We start from the raw sequence: 20,363 nt of genomic DNA, 5'->3' as shown, positions 1-20,363 counted from the left end.
CCACTCTGCTTCAGTAGCTGGCGCTTGATTCCACCTGCCTGGGTGTTAAAATGATTGTTTCCGGGACAGAGAGTTATCCTGATACCAGATTGAATATGTCCAGCAGACTGACAATGAGGGGTCAGTGTTCTGGACAGCCTGGATGTGGTTTTTAGGCAGTTTCCTACATCCATCTGTGTGAATATTGGGCTGGCACCCAAGTCCCACCTCACACTTTATTACACTTGCATACAAATTTGCTCTATACGCAGACAGATTGGGTACACTGTTTCTGTCCTTAGGGGTGAATAGGAGACTGATGGTCTGAGCTATTTGGTCCCCTTAAGCACTTATTCAGCATCAGCACTTGAGTCCACATTCTACATGACATAGTTTTATGGAGATGCTGGGTATGCCAGATATCAAGAATGCAGTGGCTCTAATAAGTCTATGCAAAATCCATTGCCTTGTCTGGCAAGAACGGAACACAAAAAGTACACCCCTCTTGACAGTTTGCATTGTCAAGGCACCAATGGATGCAAAAGAACCAGTGAGTCATATACACTTCAAGCATCCAGCAGTAGTTCTGGGACCGGCCATGGTCCAGTTATGTGGTTAAAGGGATGTGAACATGTCATGAATAAAAATAAAGGAAACTCCTCAATGGAGCAATGCGTAAAAAAAGCAAAAGCCAACTACCCATCAATATCGGATTGATGTGGGGCACATAGACACAAATAACAGAAAACAGTATTCATTAGCTTGCAAGCTCTGGCACTTTTTCTAGATAAAGTACACACATTCACACACAACCACGTAGACCCCAAGCACACACTCCCATGGGCACACTCCAATTCTTTCATGCAGCCTCTTGAGTTGAACCCTTTCCACTGGCTTGGTTAGTACATCAGCTAACTGATTAATACTGTGATAGTGTTTTAATCCAAGATCTCCACTGAAGACTCTTTCTCCAGTATAGAAGCAACAGATTTATATGGGCTTTGATTTCTGGTTATATTTTCGATTTTTAGAGAACTTCACTGTACTTGCATTGTCATTGTAGACTGTAGTAGGTGTCAGTTGTCTGGAAGTTCCAATCAGTTCATAGATAATATTTTCAGTAGAAAATTTGCTCCATCTCTTGCTGATATTACTTCTGCTTCCATAGTGTATGTTGCCACTGTCTTTTGTAATTGACTGGCGTGTGATAGAGCCCCATGACTGAGATATGGACTATACCTATTGTGTCCTTGTCACCAGCATAATCAGCATCACTGTAGACATTTAAACATTATTTTTTTTCTTGTAGGTAATTACATAACCCATTGTATTCTTTATGTACCTAAAAATTTGTATCACTTGATTTCAGTTTCGAACAGTAGGATCTTCCATGGCTCTAGCTGCTTCGTTCATTGCAAAAGAAATGTCCAAATATGAGACTGCCTCACAATAAGGAACTTTGTATGGGATCTTGTCTCTGAAATTACTTCCCTCACATTCAATTAGAGTAGAAACTCCATTACACTCAGCCATTCCAAATCTTTTCAGGATTTCCTTTGTATAGTCTCGTTGGTTCACTGCTGTTAACTTGTCTTCATTTTGCTGTATCTTTCTATACAGAAGTTTTTGAGAGACCCTAGTACAAAACTCCTCAATCTACTCTGTTGCTTCCCAAAACTAAACCATCAGTGATTTAGATTGCAACATATAAACAATTCTTGTTACTTCAATGGTAGAAGAGGCACAAATCAGCGTCATGTTTTTAAACCCAGCTTTCATGATGAAGTCTATGAAATGTTTGTTGCAACAATGCACTGCCTGTTTGAGACCTATAGACTTTTCTTCAGGTGACATACACATCCAGTATCATCTTCAAAATCTTCAGATTGTTCCATGCACATTTCTTCTTTAAGTACACTGTTCAGAAAAGCTGTTTTGATGTCAAACTGGGTGAGCATTTCTTCTGCAGCAGCCACTGCCAACAGGATTCAAGTAGTATATTAATGTGCAACAGAGCTGAATGTTTCTTTATAATCAATTCGCTGCCTTTGTATATGTCCCTCGGCCACAAGTTGACCATTGAAGCAAACATTGCCATTTTCTGCAATTTTCTTGTGTATGGACCATCAGTTCTGCAAAATCTGTGCCACTTGAGTGCTTAACTAATACCCAAGTTTATTCTCTTTCAGGGACTTTAATTCTTCTTTAATGGCCTCCAGCTGTTGATTTTTATTGCTAGACTGAAAAGCTTCAGAACACAAGCTTGGATCCTTGTCCCTGATGATAGGCATTTCAGCCATGTACACATAGTCTTTACTGGTCATCCATTCTGGTTTCTTCTTTTCATGTTTGCTTCTTTCTTTCTCACTTAATACTTGACTTCCTCCAGAACTTTGATGTCATATCCATATCTTCTTCCTCTTAACTTTCAACTTCTGTCTTCTTGTCATGGCTGACATTTTCTGATTCATTTCACTCTTTGGAAGTCTGATTACACTGACTCTGTGGAACGGTTTCATTGTGAGCTACTTCATATTCAGTAAGCTTGGTGCAGAGATTGCATACAGCCTCAGCCTTGAATTTTACATTGTGACTTTGCACAAACTTCCTCTGAGATGGAATCCAGACCCTAAAGTCATTTCTGTAATTCACATACCCAGCCAGATCCCCATGCACCGCCTTATTGTCAAACTATTAACAAAAATTCTTGTTCACATGCACATAACATCTGTTCCAAAGACTCTCAGATGAGTCAAGTTGCCTGCTAGTCATCCATACTACACTGTCCTTGAACAGCTGTGAAGGATTTGTTTTCACTTGTGAATAAATTTTCATAAAATAATGTGAATCTGCCCTTTGTTCTTCTGTTCAACAAAAATGACAGCCAGTGTTGATGACTACAAAATACAAGTGGATAAACTTGAAGCATCTGAAGACTGGGCCAATAACCTGTTAAGTTTATTTATTTCAAGCTGACAATAAAAGCTTTACTAATCATTGTTGCTTCATACAATTTCTGTTTTTACCAGTCCAAAGATTCCATTGCACTTGCATAACAAAGATATGAAAAGTCACATTACACAAACATGACAATGCACTTCATATTTTTACTTTCAGTGTTAACATGACATGTGTCTATCAAGCACTTCTTTTAAATGATGCCACCATAGCAGAGAAGTTTTCAATTGGGGCCAGCCCATGGAAGCAATGCACCAGAAAAAACTTATAAATGCTGTATTGACAATAGTCATGGAAGACCAACAGGATCTCACATCACCTATACAAATCAAGAAGGGGTATGAAGATTTATGACATCTGTTGATGATGTCAGACCGAGATGACTGGAGAGCAGTGTCAAATGTTTAACCCAGCCAGAAAGAACTACCATCAAAATTTCAACAAGAGATTCGTTGGTCATTGGCATGAATCACTATAAGGATGACCACCATGGAAGAATGAAGTCAATAACCCCAGATATATGCTGCAACTGTCATACACAGTCCTAAGTTCATGACGCTACAGATACAGCCATATGAAGAACAGAGGAGAAAACATCAGTATTTTTCCACTGGAGATATCTTGACCATGTTGTGAGCTACTGTACACAAAGAAGAAGAGCGTTCAGGAATTGTTAAACAAAAGACAGCATAAAACAGGGCAATTCTGTTCATGCCAAGCAACTGCAGATGAGTACATACAATGTATGGGATGAAGCTCATCACTGCATCTTGCTTGAGGTAGCTCTTCAACAAAACATAGTTACTCCCAACCATCATACAAAGATCCTAACCACATGTCCAGCCACCAAAGTCTGGAAAGCTAACTGAGGCATTAACCTACAGAAGAGAGGCTACTGCAGATGAAAATCCTCCTTGGATGGCAGTTATCAAGATACTGCATCAGGAAATCATTATGATATCATGTTGTTGATGTGGTCTTCAGTCCTGAGACTGGTTTGATGCAGCTCTCCATGCTATCCTATCCCGAGTAAGACTCCTATCTCCGAATAATTACTGCAACCAACATCCTTCTGAATCTGTTTAGTGTATTCATCTCTTGGTCTTCCTCTATGATTTTTACCCTCCACACTGCCCTCCAATGCTAAATTTGTGATCCATTGATGCCTCAGAACATGTCCTAACAACCGCTCCCTTCTTCTTGTCAAGTTGTGCCACAAACTCCTCTTCTCCCCAGTTCTATTCAATACCTCCTCATTAGTTATGTAATCTAGCCATCTAATCTTCAGCATTCGTCTGTATAACTACATTTCGAAAGCTTCTATTCCCTTCTTGTCCAAACTATTTATCGTCCATGTTTCACTTCCATACATGGCTACACTCCATACAAATACTTTCAGAAATGACTTCTTGACACTTAAATCTATACTCGATGTTAACAAATTTCTCTTTTTCAGAAACGCTTTCCTTGCCATTGCCAGTCTACATTTTATATCCTCTCTACTTTGACCATCATCAGTTATTTTGCTCCCCAAATTCGTTTACTAATTTAAGTGTCTCATTTCCTAATCTAATTTCCCCAGCATCACCCGACTTCATTCGACTACATTCCATTATCCTCTTTTTGCTTTTGTTGATGTTCATCTTATATCCTCCTTTCAAGGCACTGTCTATTCCGTTCAACTGCTCTTCCAAGTCCTTTGCTGTCTCTGACAGAATTACAATGTCATCGGCGACCCTCAAAGTTTTTATTTCTTCTCAATGGATTTTAATACCTACTCCGAATTTTTCTTTTGTTTCCTTTAATGCTTGCTCAATATACAGATTGAATAACATTGGGGAGAGGCTACAACCCTGTCTCATTCCCTTCCCAACCACTGCTTCCCTTTTGTGCCCCTCGACTCTTATAACTGCCATCTGGTTTCTGTACAAATTCTAGCCTTTTGCTCCCTGTATTTTACCCCTGCCACCTTTAGAATTTGAAACAGAGTATTCTAGTCAACATTGTCAAAAGCTTTCTCTAAGTCTACAAATGCTAGAAACGTAGGTTTGCCTTTCCTTAATTTTTCTTCTAAGATAAGTCGTAAGGTTAGTATTGCCTCACGTGTTCCAACATTTCTACGGAATCCAAACTGATCTTCCCAGAGGTCGGCTTCTACCAGTTTTTCGATTCATCTGTAAAGAATTCGCGTTAATATTTTGCAGCTGTGCCTTATTAAACTGATAGTTCAGTAATTTTCACATCTGACAACGCCTGCTTTCTTTGGGATTGGAATTATTATGTTCTTCTTGAAGTCTGAGGGTATTTTGCCTGTCTCATACATCTTGCTCAATAGATGGTAGACTTTTGTCAGGTCTGGCTCTCCCAAGGCCGTCAGTAGTTCTAATGGAATGTTGTCTACTGCCAGGGCCTTGCTTCGACTCAGGTCTTTCAGTGCTCTGTCAAACTCTTCACGCAGTACCGTATCTCCCATTTCATCTTCATCTACATTCTCTTCCATTTCCATAATATTGTCCTAAGTACATCGCCCTTGTATAAACCCTCTATATACTCCTTCCACCTTTCTGCTTTCCCTTCTTTGCTTAGAACTGGGTTTCCATCTGAGCTCTTGATATTCATACAAGTGGTTTTCTTTTCTCCAAAGGTCTCTTTAATTTTCCTGTAGGCAATATCCATCTTACCCCTAGTGAGATAAGCCTCTACATCCTTACATTTGTCCTCTAGCCATCCCTGCTTAGCCATTTTGCACTTCTTGTCGATCTCATTTTTGAGACGTTTGTATTCCTTTTTACTGCTTCATTTACTGCATTTTTATATTTTCTCCTTTCATCAATTAAATTCAATATTTCTTTTGTTACCAAAAGATTTCTACTTGCCCTTGTTTTTTTTACCTACTTGATCCTCTGCTGCCTTCACTACTTCATCCCTCAGAGCTACCCATTCTTCTTCTACTGTATTTCTTTCCCCCATTCCTGTCAATTGTTCCCTTATGCTCTCCCTGAAACTCTCTACAACTCTGGTTTAATCACTTTATCCAGTTCCCATCTCCTCAAATTCCCACCTTTTTGCAGTTTCTTCCGTTTTAATCTACAGTTCATAACCATTAGATTGTGGCCAGAGTCCACATCTGCCCCTGCAAATGTCTTACAATTTAAAACCTGGTTCCTAAATCTCTGTGTTACCATTATGTAATCTATCTGATACCTTCTAGTATCTCCAGGATTCTTCCATATATACAATCTTCTTTTATGATTCTTGAACCAAGTGTTAGCTATGATTAAGTTATGCTCTGTGCAAAATTCTACCAGGCGGCTTCCTCTTTCCCTCTTTCGTTTCTTACCCCCAATCCATATTCACCTACTATGTTTCATTCTCTCCCTTTTCCTACTCTCGAATTCCAATCACCCATGACTATTAAATTTTCGCCTCCCTTCACTACCTGAATAATTTCTTTTATCTCATCATACATTTCATCAATTTCTTCATCATCTGCAGAACTAGTTGGCATATAAACTTGTACTACAGTAGTTGGCGTGGGCTTCGTGTCTATCTTGGCCACAATAATGTGTTCACTATACTGTTTGTAGTAGCTTACCTGCACTCCTATTTTTTTATTCATTATTAAACCTACTCCTGCATTACCCGTATTTGATTTTGTATTTATAACCCTGTATTCACCTGACCAAAAGTCTTGTTCCTCCTGCCACCAAACTTCACTAATTCCCACTATATCTAACTTTAACCTATCCATTTCCCTTTTTAAATTTTCTAACCTAACTGCCCAATTAAGGGATCTGACATTCCACACTCCGATCCGTAGAATGCCAGTTTTCTTTCTCCTGATAACAACGTCCTCTTGAGTAGTCCCCACCCGGAGATCCAAATGGAGGCCTATTTTACCCAAGAGGATGCCATCATCATTTAACCATACAGTAAAGCTGCAAGCCCTCGGGAAAAATTACGGCTGTAGTTTCCCCCTGCTTTCAGCCGTTCGCAGTATCAGCACAGCAAGGCCGTTTTGGTTAGTGTCACAAGGCCAGATCAGTTAATCATCCATACTGTTGCCCCTGCAACTACTGAAAAGGCTGCTGCCCGTGTTCAGGAACCACACGCTTGTCTGGCCTCTCAACAGATACCCCTCCGTTGTGGTTGCACCTACGCTATGGCCATCTGTGTCGCTGAGGCACGCAAGCCTCCCCACCAACGGCAAGGACCATGGTTCATGGGGTGGAATGACATCATATAAATGACTAAACTATCTGTTATATCTAGGAATGATGCAATAAATATATCACCAATCTACGGTTTATTGACACAACACTAAGATGAATAATTCTGTCACCAAGTGCCAACTTGTAGACGAACAGTTTACGAAAAATTGTATAAATTGATGGTGGTTATACCAATGTCCATGAAGTGCAAGTGAAATACAAAATTCCAGTGGAAATCACAAGTCTGTTGACATACTACACTTAATGAATGTTGAAGTCCAAGTATCAGTAAAGCATTTGGATTCTAACTCCAGAGTGCTGCACATGAATCAACATCGAATAGCAGGTCCACCGTAATGTGGCACTTCTATGTTGTAGTGTAGAAACACAGCACCTTGGGAACTAGCTTGTAGATTTCAGTAGAAGCATTACATAAGGTTCCATAGTTAATGGAGCTGGCAGCTGGGGTCACTGTATATTCTGGGCAGCCAACTGCTGAGTGTTATGAGTGTTATAGGTGGCCAATTGCTGTGTTTTGAAGCATGTGTGTGTGAAGGTAGCCTGGGATGATAGCAGTGGGCTGTGCACAGAGAAGTTTGGCCAATGATACATTTCTCAGGCACACGTAATGGAGCACACCACTGCTCAGTGTGGAGATTTAATAGTGGTGCATAGCACACTGTCCAGTAACATTTGATTCTTGGACATTATTTTCTGTGATATAAGGTGCTTATTATTGCCAGATAAGAAATATTACGTTCTGGATTTAAAAGCCATTGTGCTGAAGGTTGCAAATAGAAAATATGTCCAGTCAATAAGGACCTTTTTGTGACAGGAACCACGAAAGATGAAACACAGTTCTTTGATGTTGTCATTTCACCAGAATGCAGCCATAATGTTATATTTGAGTGAGACTTCTTGCAGACATTACAAGCTGTCATGGACTATAGATAATTGGAACTCCACATTGATTAAGCTATTCCAACAAGTTCACACAACAACAATTTCTCTGCATGATTTTCTGTTACAAAAGACATTTATCCTTCCATCATCTATGAGATGAGTTATAGTCAATAGTCTGAATCCTCAGTTAAAATGTGAATCTCTAGTCAGGTTCTCTGCCTCATAAAAAATCTACAAGTCAAAGACAATAATAACTATCATAAATGGACAGGGAGAGCTCTGGGACACCAAATGCCATAAACAGCTACAACTCACCCTAAGGGTATGAGCATAAGAATAGTTGAAACAGTACAGCAAAGACAACTTAGAGCTGTTGCTGGAGAATCATGCTATGCTATCATTACCAACTACAAACCAGAGGAGCCTACATCCAGCTGCCAATAGGTTCTGACTTAAAAAAAGGAACAATGTCAGCAGTTGGTGGGCATTCTATGTCAATTTTTGGGTGCAGACAAGACCAGAGAGGAGACCAGTTAACACAGTATGAAACAATAGATCAACAATGGACACCATTTCGGTATCAGTCAGTGCTTGTATTGGGTGTCTGCAGCTGAACAAAGGATAGTTTGGCAAAAATAATGTATACCCACTGTCATGAACGACACCTTGGACTGTCTAAAGAGAGTGAAGTATTTCTGCATTATGAATTTGCAGACTGGCTACTGGCAAACTGTGTCTTTGTATCTGGTTGACACTGTTTTCTTCAAGACATTTAAACATCATTTAAGCCACTTGACTACTGTGCTGAAGTGTGATTGTGAAGCAAGTCTTCACCTGGATCTGAAAAAAGCCTCTTGGAGCACCTAGTTAACAGGAAAGGAATTTACACTTGCCTTTAAAATACAGCCAAAACAGATTTTCCAACCCCTCAGCACATTTATGATGTGGAAGTCTTCTTCAGAATGTGCTCCTGTTATAGTCGTTTCATACAGGATGCCAGTTACAAAGTATAGCCATTACAAGGGCTGCTGCAGGTAGATGCCAAACTTTCTTAGAGGGAGGAGCAAGAAAGGTCTTTCTGCATCCTTATGGAGGTGCTGAGTTCTTCACTTGAAATGGCAGTTGTTACCAGAATGCTAAAATGGAACTAGACACTGATGCCATTGGTTACAGGACAGGTGCAGTAGGCCTACTAGCGCAAATCCAAGATGATGATGAAAGAATGACTGCTTATGGCTCCAGAGTGCTCTCCACATCCAATCACAATTACTTTGCAAGTGAGGAAGAGTGTCTTGTAGTAGTTCATGCAATCAGTGTATTTCAGCTGTGTGACAATCAGTACATTTTGACTTAATTTATATGGCAAACCATTCACTCTTATGACTGACCACCATTCTGTATCTTGGCTGACAAGCCTGAAGGATGCATCAGGATAATTGGCAAGATGGGCCCTGAAGCTTCAAGAATTTGTCATCACAGTAGTATACAAAAAAAGAATAGAGACTGCCTTTTGTGGAAACCATTGGAAGAAAATTAGAGCAGTGGTGATCTCCCAGTTGTTGCTGCACTAACGAAGACTACAGATGAAAAAAGGGAAGAACCAGTATTCATGGAGATCACAGAGGCCTTAAAGAAGGGAAAAGCTGTGAAACAAGAATTCAGTTAATAGAAGGGACATTGTATAGAAAGAATTATGACCCAGTGGGGCATAAATGGATGCTCATCACCCCAACTTTTTTACTGTGATATCTACCTCTACATCTATATCTATACTCTGCAAACTACTGTGATGTGCATGCCAGAGGGTACATCCAGTTGTACCAGTTATTAAGGCTTTTCCCATTCCATTCATGTATGAAGCATGGGAAGAATGATTGTTTAAATGACTCCAGGCATGCAGTAATTAATCTAATCTTGTTCTCTGATCCCTGAGGGAGTGATAGACAGGGGATAGTGGTATATTCCTAGAGTCATAATTTAAAGCCAGCTCTTGATACTTTATAAGTAGGCTTCCATGGGACAGTTTATCTCTGTATTCAAGACTATCAGTTTAGTTTCTTCAGCATCTCTATGACACTCTCCCATGGGTCAGGCGAACCTGTGACTATTCATGGTGATCTTCTCTGTATCCATTCAATATCCCCTGTTAGTCCCCTTTGGTATGGGTCCCATGCAAATCAGTATTCTAGGATAGGTCACATAAGTGATTTTTAACCTGTCTCCTTTATAGATTGACTGAATTTCCCAAGTATTACACTAATGAAAGCCACCGTACTGTGGTTGACAGAGGATACGTTGCGCCATTACTAGTCATTTCACTCCCCGTTCCACTCACAAATAGAGCGAGAGAAAAAAACTTCTATATGCCTCCCTATGAGCCCTAATTTCTCTTATCTTCCTGGTCTTTAGTTAGTTTTGCGTTGTTGTTGGCATGTTTGGTGGATCATACTTGCCACAACTTGCTAGGATATGGAGTACATCAATAGATTCATAAATAAGATACATTTTCTCCATGAAAACATGGCTAATTACTGGCCATTGACATAATGGTATTTTTTAAATCTTAATCTTCAGCAAAATTGGATAAATGTAGCCTAACCACTTACAGATTCTATCTCTTCACAAATTCATCTACCCAGCAAAAGGAGTTATCAAGCAGAAACTGTTTCAATTTGCTTTTAAAACTATCACTTTGTGCCAGCATCTTTAATTCATGAGGCAAGACATCAAATATTTTTATGACTGCATATTTTGCTCCTTTCTATGCAAAAACACAGTTAAGTTGTGGACAGTGGAACTTATTTTTGTTCCTAGTACTATATTTATGAATGCTATAATTGTGTTCAAATTGTACCTGATCCTACATAACACAAACTTCATAAGAGAGTAAATGTATTGTTAGGCTGTCATTAGTATGTCTAAGTTTTTAAACAGTTGTCTATATGAAATTACTGCGTGTTTCTGTGAAATGAATACTTTGTGTCTGTGAAACGGCCAGAGTAAATAATTCAGTATGACTTTAATGAATGGAAATATGGAAAGTAATCTAAGTTTCTAATGCTTTCATCACAAAAAACAGCAACTGCATGAAAGGCACATGTTGTGTAACTCAAGTGTTTGAGAAAATCTAAAATATGTGATTTCCAGTTCAAGTTCTGATCAACAGGCAGACCTGGAATTTTGAACAACCAGTTTTACTTTACTATAGGAAATTCCAACTGAGTAAACAAATAAATTATGAGACAGAAACACAAGCATACTTATCTTCAGGTGGTGATATGTTTAGTACTGCTGATAAACATATGTAAAAATCGTGACACTATCCAAGCTATTGGGACTAGCACTACCTTCATTTGGGAGGAGACAGGAATAGGTTGAGGAAGGTTCAAAAGGAATGACAGCTCCATTTGACCCCAGGATAATAGGGACTCAAGTTAAGCAGAATTTTTCTAGGAACTTCTGAATAATTTCCAGTGAAGATCTGCTGTTAGACAGTATGACTTCACAAGCACGTGCTTCCATGTGTCACTCTGCATAAAAAAAAATACTTGTATTTATAGTTTCCAATTTTTGAATATTTTTCAGAAGCAGATATCATTGTCCAGTTCTCTACTGATATGCCGGACATCATGTAAGCCACTGTATGAAATATCAATGATGGAAGTATGTACTTTTTATCCCCAAGATGCTTTGTACAAAATCTTCCTGCAGTTGCTCCATTTCTCCAGATTAGATTGATCTTAAGAAGAAGTTTCCCAAGATGACAAAAGGGATTAAATGGATAATAGTGTGCACCAAATATCTCATCTGTGATGTTTTCACCAAGATTGTGCTGCCTGCTGAAGCTCTGTAAATCACCAGGTTTCTTGTAAAAGACAAAACTCTTAAGCCTGGAGTACCATATGTAATAATATCTAACTGTGGAAAAGTGTTTCAATTGAGACAAGAGTCCAAGATATTTTCACAGTGTGACAGTATCCACAGAATGACAACTGCCTGCCGCCCGCAGTGGCCTTGCAGAACATTTTAATAATATGTTGGCAGATAAGTGTCAGTGTAACAGAGGGACTGGATTATGGTATCAGCTGTCGTTGCTTTCACATACTACATGGAAAAGTAAGTTACTAAAGTTTAAAATGATTCCATGCCATTTTTCCTATCCACAGTTGACAGCCACAGGCAACAATGGATATTTTGTTTCCATTTCAACTTGGTGATGCTGAGCAGATGATTACATCAAACTGAAGAAGCAAAACAGCTGTGATGCCTACAGCCTTGGATTCCCAGCATAAGGACCATGAATGTTATAGTGCCAGATAGCCACTTTTATCCTACACTCCAGGCGACCTCTGCAAGTCAGATTATGAGAAAAATTATTAAAGTGCTACTTTGACCCATACCAAACCCTGCAATGTTTGTCCAGAGTCACCTACAAGGTTGAAAATGATAATCCTACAGTGATGAGACAAAAGTGCAGAAAGGTCTTCCACGTTCTTCATGTGAAGTCCTATCATAGTCCTGAGGTTCAGGTCAATGATAGGGACTTCCAATACAATAAGTATGAAGACCTGAATGATGACCACTTTGTCTCAGTGGAACTAAGTTCATTTGTATATCACACTGATTGTGAGAACATAACAATACAAGCAGCATCAGCACAACTGACTATATCCAGAACCAGGAAGCTATAGCCCACTGCTCTTCTGCCAGGGGAGGAAACAAGTCCACATGCTGTGCATCATCCACCATGGCGTAGTGGTTGTAGTATCGGAATGCACTGAGCTATTGCTTGTTGCACTGTTCAATGCAAACAGTTGCATAAATTTAAATATCAAGAGCAAACCTACCAGCTTTACTCAGACTCAGGGCCTGTATCTTTTATTCTAGCTGGTGGGATGTGTAATCCAAATCAATTCATATTAATCAAATTAATTTATAATTTTATGTTTCTGATTTCTGGAAGATCCCAGGACTTTTTTATGGAACACAGGACTTTACTAGAACCAAAAAAAAAAAAAAAAAAATGGCTCTGAGCACTATGAGACTTAACACCTGAGGTCATCAGTCCCCTAGACTTAGAACTACTTAAATCTAACTAACCTAAGGACAGCACACACATCCATGCCTGAGGCAAGATTCGAACCTGCGACCATAGCAGCAGCATGGTTCTGGACTGAAGCACCTAGAATCGCTTGGCCACAACGGCCGGCTTACTTGAACATTCTGTGTATATATAAACTGGAACAGCCTCTGCCGAGGCAGATAGTTCAGCTCCATCTGTACTTTCATGCTTCCAATGTAAAGTGTTACTCCTTGCTGATGATCCAGCTCTTGTAACTGATACTCAAGGTTCTGTGTTCTGTGTAAGGACCTGCGACCATAGCAGCAGCACGGTTCTGGACTGAAGCACCTAGGATTGCTTGGCCACAATGGCCAGCTTACTAGAACGTTCTGTGTATATATAAACTGGAACAGTCTCTGCCAAGGCAGGTAGTTCAGCTCCATCTGTACTTTCATGCTTCCAGTGTAAAGTGTTACTCCTTGCTGATGATCCAGCTCTTGTAACTTGTACTCAATTCTAGGTTCTGTGTAAGGATATGTGGGTTTCCTTATTCAATTTAACAGATGGGATCCTGGGGTTATAAGAGCACTCCTTTCTGTGATGCTGTCACTATAGTGTTGAGTAAATCTGTGACACTCTCACTCTGAAACTTTTGGGATGTATTATTCAACTCACATTTGGACATTCCCATTTGTTCTGTAAGCCCCTTTGGTAAGCATGCTTCAGCCATTAGCTCTTGCAGCACAAAAAGGCCTCACTTTTCCCTGTGTGGGGACTGTTTGGTTCGGAACCTAATCTCCATTGTTGAAAGATCAGTCTTTTCCATGATCATGACACAAATGACAATGGGCTCCATATACTCATACACTTGCAAGCACAAGTGGGACTTGCACTTGCTAATGGCTGGGTTTGCACTGAGGCACTCATCATTACTGCTGCAGTTTTCAGTACTGTGTACTGTGTGAGAGCTGTATTGCTTTATACTGCTTCCTTGCTTTGGCGTAGAGTATATATTTTCTCACCTTCATTTGTTGAATCTTCTTCTCCTGTATAAAGAGTGGCCATTGTTTGTTCCAGGCTTTATTGTCATCTAAAATGATATCATCTTTTTCTAGGGAAATAGATGGACCACCAGTTTCTTGAACTACATTGCTTCACCTCTGATGTTTAGTCATTGAATCCCAATATTGTGTGACTAAACTTTTGGCACTTGTAACAACTCATCGGATTTTATAGATTAATTTCACAATAAACATTATGAAGAGGAGCATGTTGACAAAGCACTCACAGAACACTTTTATACAACTAAATCAAAAAATAATATTTATAAGCTTAAATGACTAATTATCTACGGAGTTGTTAAGGAGACTGCTCTTTAATCTACATTTGAAAACATTTCTGCTATCTGTCAGACATTTTATTTCCATGGATAGATTGTCTCAGAGTTTTATAGCTGCATACTTCACCCCTTTCTGTACCAAAGTTAAATTCATTAAAGGATAATACATATCATTCTTCCTTCTAGTGATGTACTTGTGAGTATCTCTAATAACAAATTTCATATCTGACTAAATGTTCTTTGAGGCTATGATTAATATTACCAGATGCTTAAACAGATGCATGCATGGTGTATATGAGTGAACTCCAGACATAATCCTAATTACTTTCTTTGGCACAATGAATATTTTTTGCATAAGCAAGGAGTTATCCCAGAATATTGTCCCAGAAGGCACCAATTAATGAAAATATGCAAAATATGTTGACTTATAGAATTCTATATCCTCAAAGTTGGCAAGTATTCTTATGACAAAAGTAAAAAGTAGTAAACTCTGTCGACAGGCCCTGGTGGACTCAGCGGTACTGACCGGCCGTCGTGTCTTCCTCAGCCCACAGGCATCATTGGATGCAGATAAGGAGGGGCATGTGGTCAGCACACCGCCCTCCCGGCCGTATGTCAGTTTCCGAGACCAGAGCCGCTACTTCTCAATCAAATAGCTCCTCAGTTTGCCTCACAAGGGCTGAGTGCACCCCACTTGCCAACAGTGCTCAGCAGACTGGACAGTCCCCCATTCAAGTGCTAGCCCAGCCCAACAGTGGTTGACTTCGGTGATCTGATGGGAACCAAAGTTACCACTGTGGCAAGGCCGTTGGCTATGGCTAAAGGAGCCAAATCTAGATGTTGTATCAGGTCTGCTGCATGGTCTTCCCAATTAAAGTTTTCATTAATATGCAAACCTAAGAACTTACAATTTTTTACTGTGTTTATTATTTCTTGTTGGTATATTAGTTTTATAGGAGGTGGAATGTTTCTGACAGTACAAAGCAAGTGAACTGTGTTTCCAGTAGATCAAAGCTAATCCATATGTACAAAACCATTCACAACTTTCACAAAAACATAATTTACTATTTTCTCTGGTGATGATTCTTTGCTCAGCTTCATAAAGATGCTTGTATTTTCTGCAAACAGGTCTAATTCTGCCACCTGATTAAAATGAAATGGTAGCTCATTAACACAAAGCAAGAACAGTAGTGGACCAATCATCAAACTGTGTGAGACTTTCATTCTAAATTTCACCCCATGCACACAATTTGGCATCCTTCTTTGTATTACTCGATATGGCCACTTTCTGCATTCTATTTCTTAAGTAAGAACTAAACCAGGAATTTGCTGAGCTACTTATTTCAACCTGTCCTGTGTGCCACGGTGCCTTGGTTCATCACAAATGAGCATCTGGGGCACTGTGCATTTCATTTCATTGTTAGTGGCAAAAAAAGGCAATGGTGGGAAATTTCATTTCTGGTAGCAGCCTGTGTGGTCTCCGAGGAATGGATGCAGTCATAAATTCAAAGCCACCTACATCACGTGTTACACTTAGCACCAATAGTTATTGCTACAGTTTTTATTATATTGTGAATATAATAGAGGGAAACATTCCACGTGGGAAAAATATATCTAAAAACACAGATGATGTGACTCACCGAACGAAAGTGCTGGCAGGTCGATAGACACACAAACAAACACAAACATACACACGAAATTCAAGCCCTCGCAACAAACTGCCGCCCCATCAGGAAAGAGGGAAGGAGAGGGAAAGACAAAAGGATGCGGGCCTCAAGGGAGAGGGCAAGGAGCCACCCCAACCCTGGGAGCGGAAAGACTCACCTTAGGGGGAAAAAAGGACAGGTATACAGTCGCACACACACACACATCCATCCGCACATACACAGACACAAGCAGACATTTTCCCATTCCTTTGTCTGTCACGAAAAAAATTATAGAAAAAATTAGAGGGAGATATTTTGGTTTGCAGCTAGATGAGTCTATCGACGGCAAAAGAGATACTCATTTAACTTGCTATGTGTGATATGAAAAAAGTAATGAAATGGTGGAAGATCTTTTTTATAAGGAAATAAATTTGTTCAAACTGGTGGACAATTTCATGACAGACACTCAAATTAACTCACCTCACTATGTTGGTAAGTGTACTGATGGTGTGTGATCCATATCGGGATGTTATAGTGGTCTACAAGTGCTCATCCATGACAAAGTTCCTGATATTATGTGGACACATTGCATTATCTATAGAGAAGTACTTACTTCATGGCATTTGAGTGTTGACCTGAACTTAGTACTGAAAACTGTCATAAATGTGGTGAGCATTATTAAAATTTATCTTCAGAAAGCTAGATTTTTAGACAAATGTGTCATGATGTGGGGGCTGAACATACATCTCCCTTATTTTATTGCACAATTCATTGGCTTTCCTGAGGAAATATTTTATTCCACACTTCTTAACTTAGGTGAGAAGTCTGTTCTTACCTGGAAGGAGAAAATCACATGAGTGCTAAGTACTTTCTATACACTGACTTCCTTTTAAAGGTCCACTTATATGATATATTTGAGAAGTTATACTCACTGAATAAGGTAATGAAACTCATTTCATACAGCTTGTCGACTATTCTTTCGGTCTTCAAAAAGAAGCTTCTTCTTTGCAAGAGAAAAATGAACAACAGAGGAAAAATGGACTACTTTCCATGTTTCCAGCATTTTATAAACAACAATCAGATATGCCTTACTGCAGATATTTTTCTATAATTGAAAGACATTGATCTGAACTTCATGTTCATTTTAAAAAATAGTTTTCCTGAAAACTGTGGTAGGTTTCAATGGGTTCAAAATCCCTTCAGTAATAATTCTTCTTCTGAGGCCAATACTGCAGAATAGGATGAGTTGATAGAGCTTTCATCAGATTCTTCACTAAAAGCAAAGTTGCCATAAATGACATTGCCAACATTTTGGTATTCAGTATGAAAAGAGCTTGCAAGCTTGAACAAGAAAACACTGGAGGTATGAATTATTTTGTCAACTACCTATCTTTGCAAGAGTCAGTTTTAGACAGTGGTTGTCATTAAAACCAAGTACACATCAAGGCTTTGTGTGGAGGATGAAATGAAGGTGCCAAGATTTGGCAAGTTGGGTAACCAGAAGCAAGCTCAGATGCTGCACTGAGGTTCAATTTTTACAAAGTGTCCCATTGGGAAGCCATAGAAATAACAAAGTTATTCAGGGAGCCCTAAACTCAAAAAGATTGAAAATCATGGACTTAATCCACAAACTTGACTTCTCTAAAACACTGATGTGCAAAACTTAAGGAAGAAAGTAAATTTCACATAATATGTCAGTGCCAAGAATCACAGGTAAGTGAAACATGGACCAAACATAGAAAGAACTGCTACAGTACAGAACAAGAAGCTAACTGAAAGACATACACAATGAGATGAACAGAAATGCCACTTTAATTACACTGAAGTCGCCATGATTTATGTTGATCCCCTAGACATTACAAAAGGCAGGGCATAGTTCTTACAGAGTGTATGATCACCATGCATGCTCTGCAATATGCTCCCATACTGCACAAAGGTAAATATTTTCCTAACGCCCTTCTCTTTTTCACCTTTTAGCTGTCATAATTTAAATTTTGTATTTCCTAACTGTGTCAGAAGGGCAGAAATCTTCATCTCCTGTTCCTTGATTTTTTCCAGTCTTTCTGGCATAATCTACAATTCCATGGAAAAGCTCCACTGGTAATTCCATTCTCTTTCCCACTGCAGCTGCCCTAATGAAACCATAACCCAGAGTTTTCACAAAACACTACCTGTTTAATTAATCTGCAGCAATACCTACCCCTTACCATACATGGCTGGTTGATTGTAATGTTAGATACAATGAAACAAATGAAAAGGAAATTTTTTGTGTGGTTCTCACGCACAAATGTAGGCATAAAATTATTATTGTAGGCACAATAAGATCTTATACTTTTACATTGTTTTACCTTATTTCACAGGACACTAACATCTACATTAATGTAATTAGTGTTACGTTTATAACAACAAGAAACATTTAAAGGTTGCTTTTAATCTCTTATTTAAGTAACTATTTATGAGAAAAGAATTCCAAGTGAAGAAATGTATGATGGTACCTTTAGCCATAGAAAACTTGCCTTAATATATTCATCAGACACTGGAGAATTTAAGACATTCAGATACAGGAGAATTAAAGACATTAGATTTTTTAAAATTTCACATTTACCCTCCTCATAATGCTTTAAATTTCAGTGACAATGTCCTTCTCCCACGCTTTGTGGAGCTCAGATATACTCATATCCATAATGTTTTTAGAAACTATAACACCCTTGCTGTAATTCAGAATACTGTACAGTTGTATGAACTGCAGTTGTTGGATATTCACCATGTGCTTTTCTTTTGGGGAATGGATAATCTATCAGTGTGTAGAAGATTCTTCAATGAGAGTACTGTTATGCAGATGTTTCACTGATTTGAGTGGCCTGATCATACATTGCAAGCCCTTATAAAACATACTTTCTCAAAACTTCTCTCTTTTCTTTTGAAAAAATTAAAATATTTTGACATAATAAATGTATCCTGTTTGTTGTTTTTGCTCTTTGCTTATTCAAAAAGGGGAGGGAATCTACTCTTCCTGTTTCTCATTACTAGTTGTTGGTTGTTAATACTGAACATCAAATCATATGAGTCCCTCCCAGTAGTCTTCCACTTTTTATTTTTTTTAATCACTGAGTAAGTTCTTCACTTAATATTACTACAACAACTTCAATACCTGATTTTTTCACCATCAGTCTATTTTCACCATGAATATACAGTGGGGATTTGCTGTGGAGGAAAGTACTGGTGTGTGTGTGTGTGTGTGTGTGTGTGTGTCCTGCAGCTATGAGAAGAATAATAGCACAATAGCAAAGATCTAGTGAGATTATCTGGACCTTATGTGCACTTATGCACACAACATTCTTCTGGAAGACATACTCATTTGTATGTAGAACATGTGAAGCATTAAAACCATCATCTTAACTTTTATCTACTTTGTATTAATCCAGATTTTTTGGACCGACAAAGTATGTCATTTTACATGTACATGTGCATATACCATTACATTTTATAGTGTTCCTTTCAATGAAGTTCACTTCTAATTATTTAATATGGTTAATTGTTTCTGTTTGATATTTCAATGAATCAGAAAGAAATTTTATGGATGTAATAAATACTTTCCATTCATGATGCATAGTGCTCCGAATCAGATTTCATGTTGTTGCATGGCACTGGTATGCAATTTCAGTTTTGTCTATTTTCGTTTTAATCAGTTTCTGGGAAAGATTTTGTAATTAATTCATTACAAAATCTAATAAAAGATTTTGTAATTAATTCATTACAAAATCTAATAAAATCATTACATGACACACTGCTTCTCAAACTACATGGTTTCTATTGCTGCTTAATGTCACGATAGTATGATTGTTAATCAGTGGAATATCGGTTTCAAAATAAAATATTATGCTTCAGTTTCAGTTGTATTCATTATAAGAAACATCTCATTAATAAATGAACTAATATGCACTGCCTGACAAAATAACTGAAGCAAGCAGAACACAGTGTCAGACATCATTGTAACTTTGTACATGTACACAGCATCAATGGGCATGTAAATGATTAGAGGTACAATACTCTGTAACAGGCAGATCAGCCACCACAGTGCATTAGTGTTGTTTGTGTTTAGCATTGTTACCAGGCCTTGTAGGATACATAAGGGATGGCAACAGAGTAAGATACTGAATGATCGCTGTGAAGGACATGGAGATGTCGCATACTTGTGTAGAGACCACGTTTGCAGCAAATCACAGAGTTTCAAAGGGGCCTCATGGTGGATCTCCATTTGAGCA

The 20,363-nt window shown here is 38.7% G+C and overlaps 1 protein-coding gene across 1 annotated transcript in view; it reads right to left on the bottom strand.

Annotated features, from left to right (window-relative positions):
• Window positions 1-20,363, bottom strand: part of LOC126214602 (centrosomal protein of 131 kDa) — a 117,559-nt gene that overhangs the window by 978 nt on the left and 96,218 nt on the right. The window lies entirely within an intron of this gene.

This window comes from Schistocerca nitens, chromosome 1 (genome assembly GCF_023898315.1).
Source record: "Schistocerca nitens isolate TAMUIC-IGC-003100 chromosome 1, iqSchNite1.1, whole genome shotgun sequence".
NCBI lineage: Eukaryota > Metazoa > Arthropoda > Insecta > Orthoptera > Acrididae > Schistocerca > Schistocerca nitens.
Note: the sequence above shows the minus strand (reverse complement) of the source record. Positions and strands in the feature narration are given on the sequence as shown.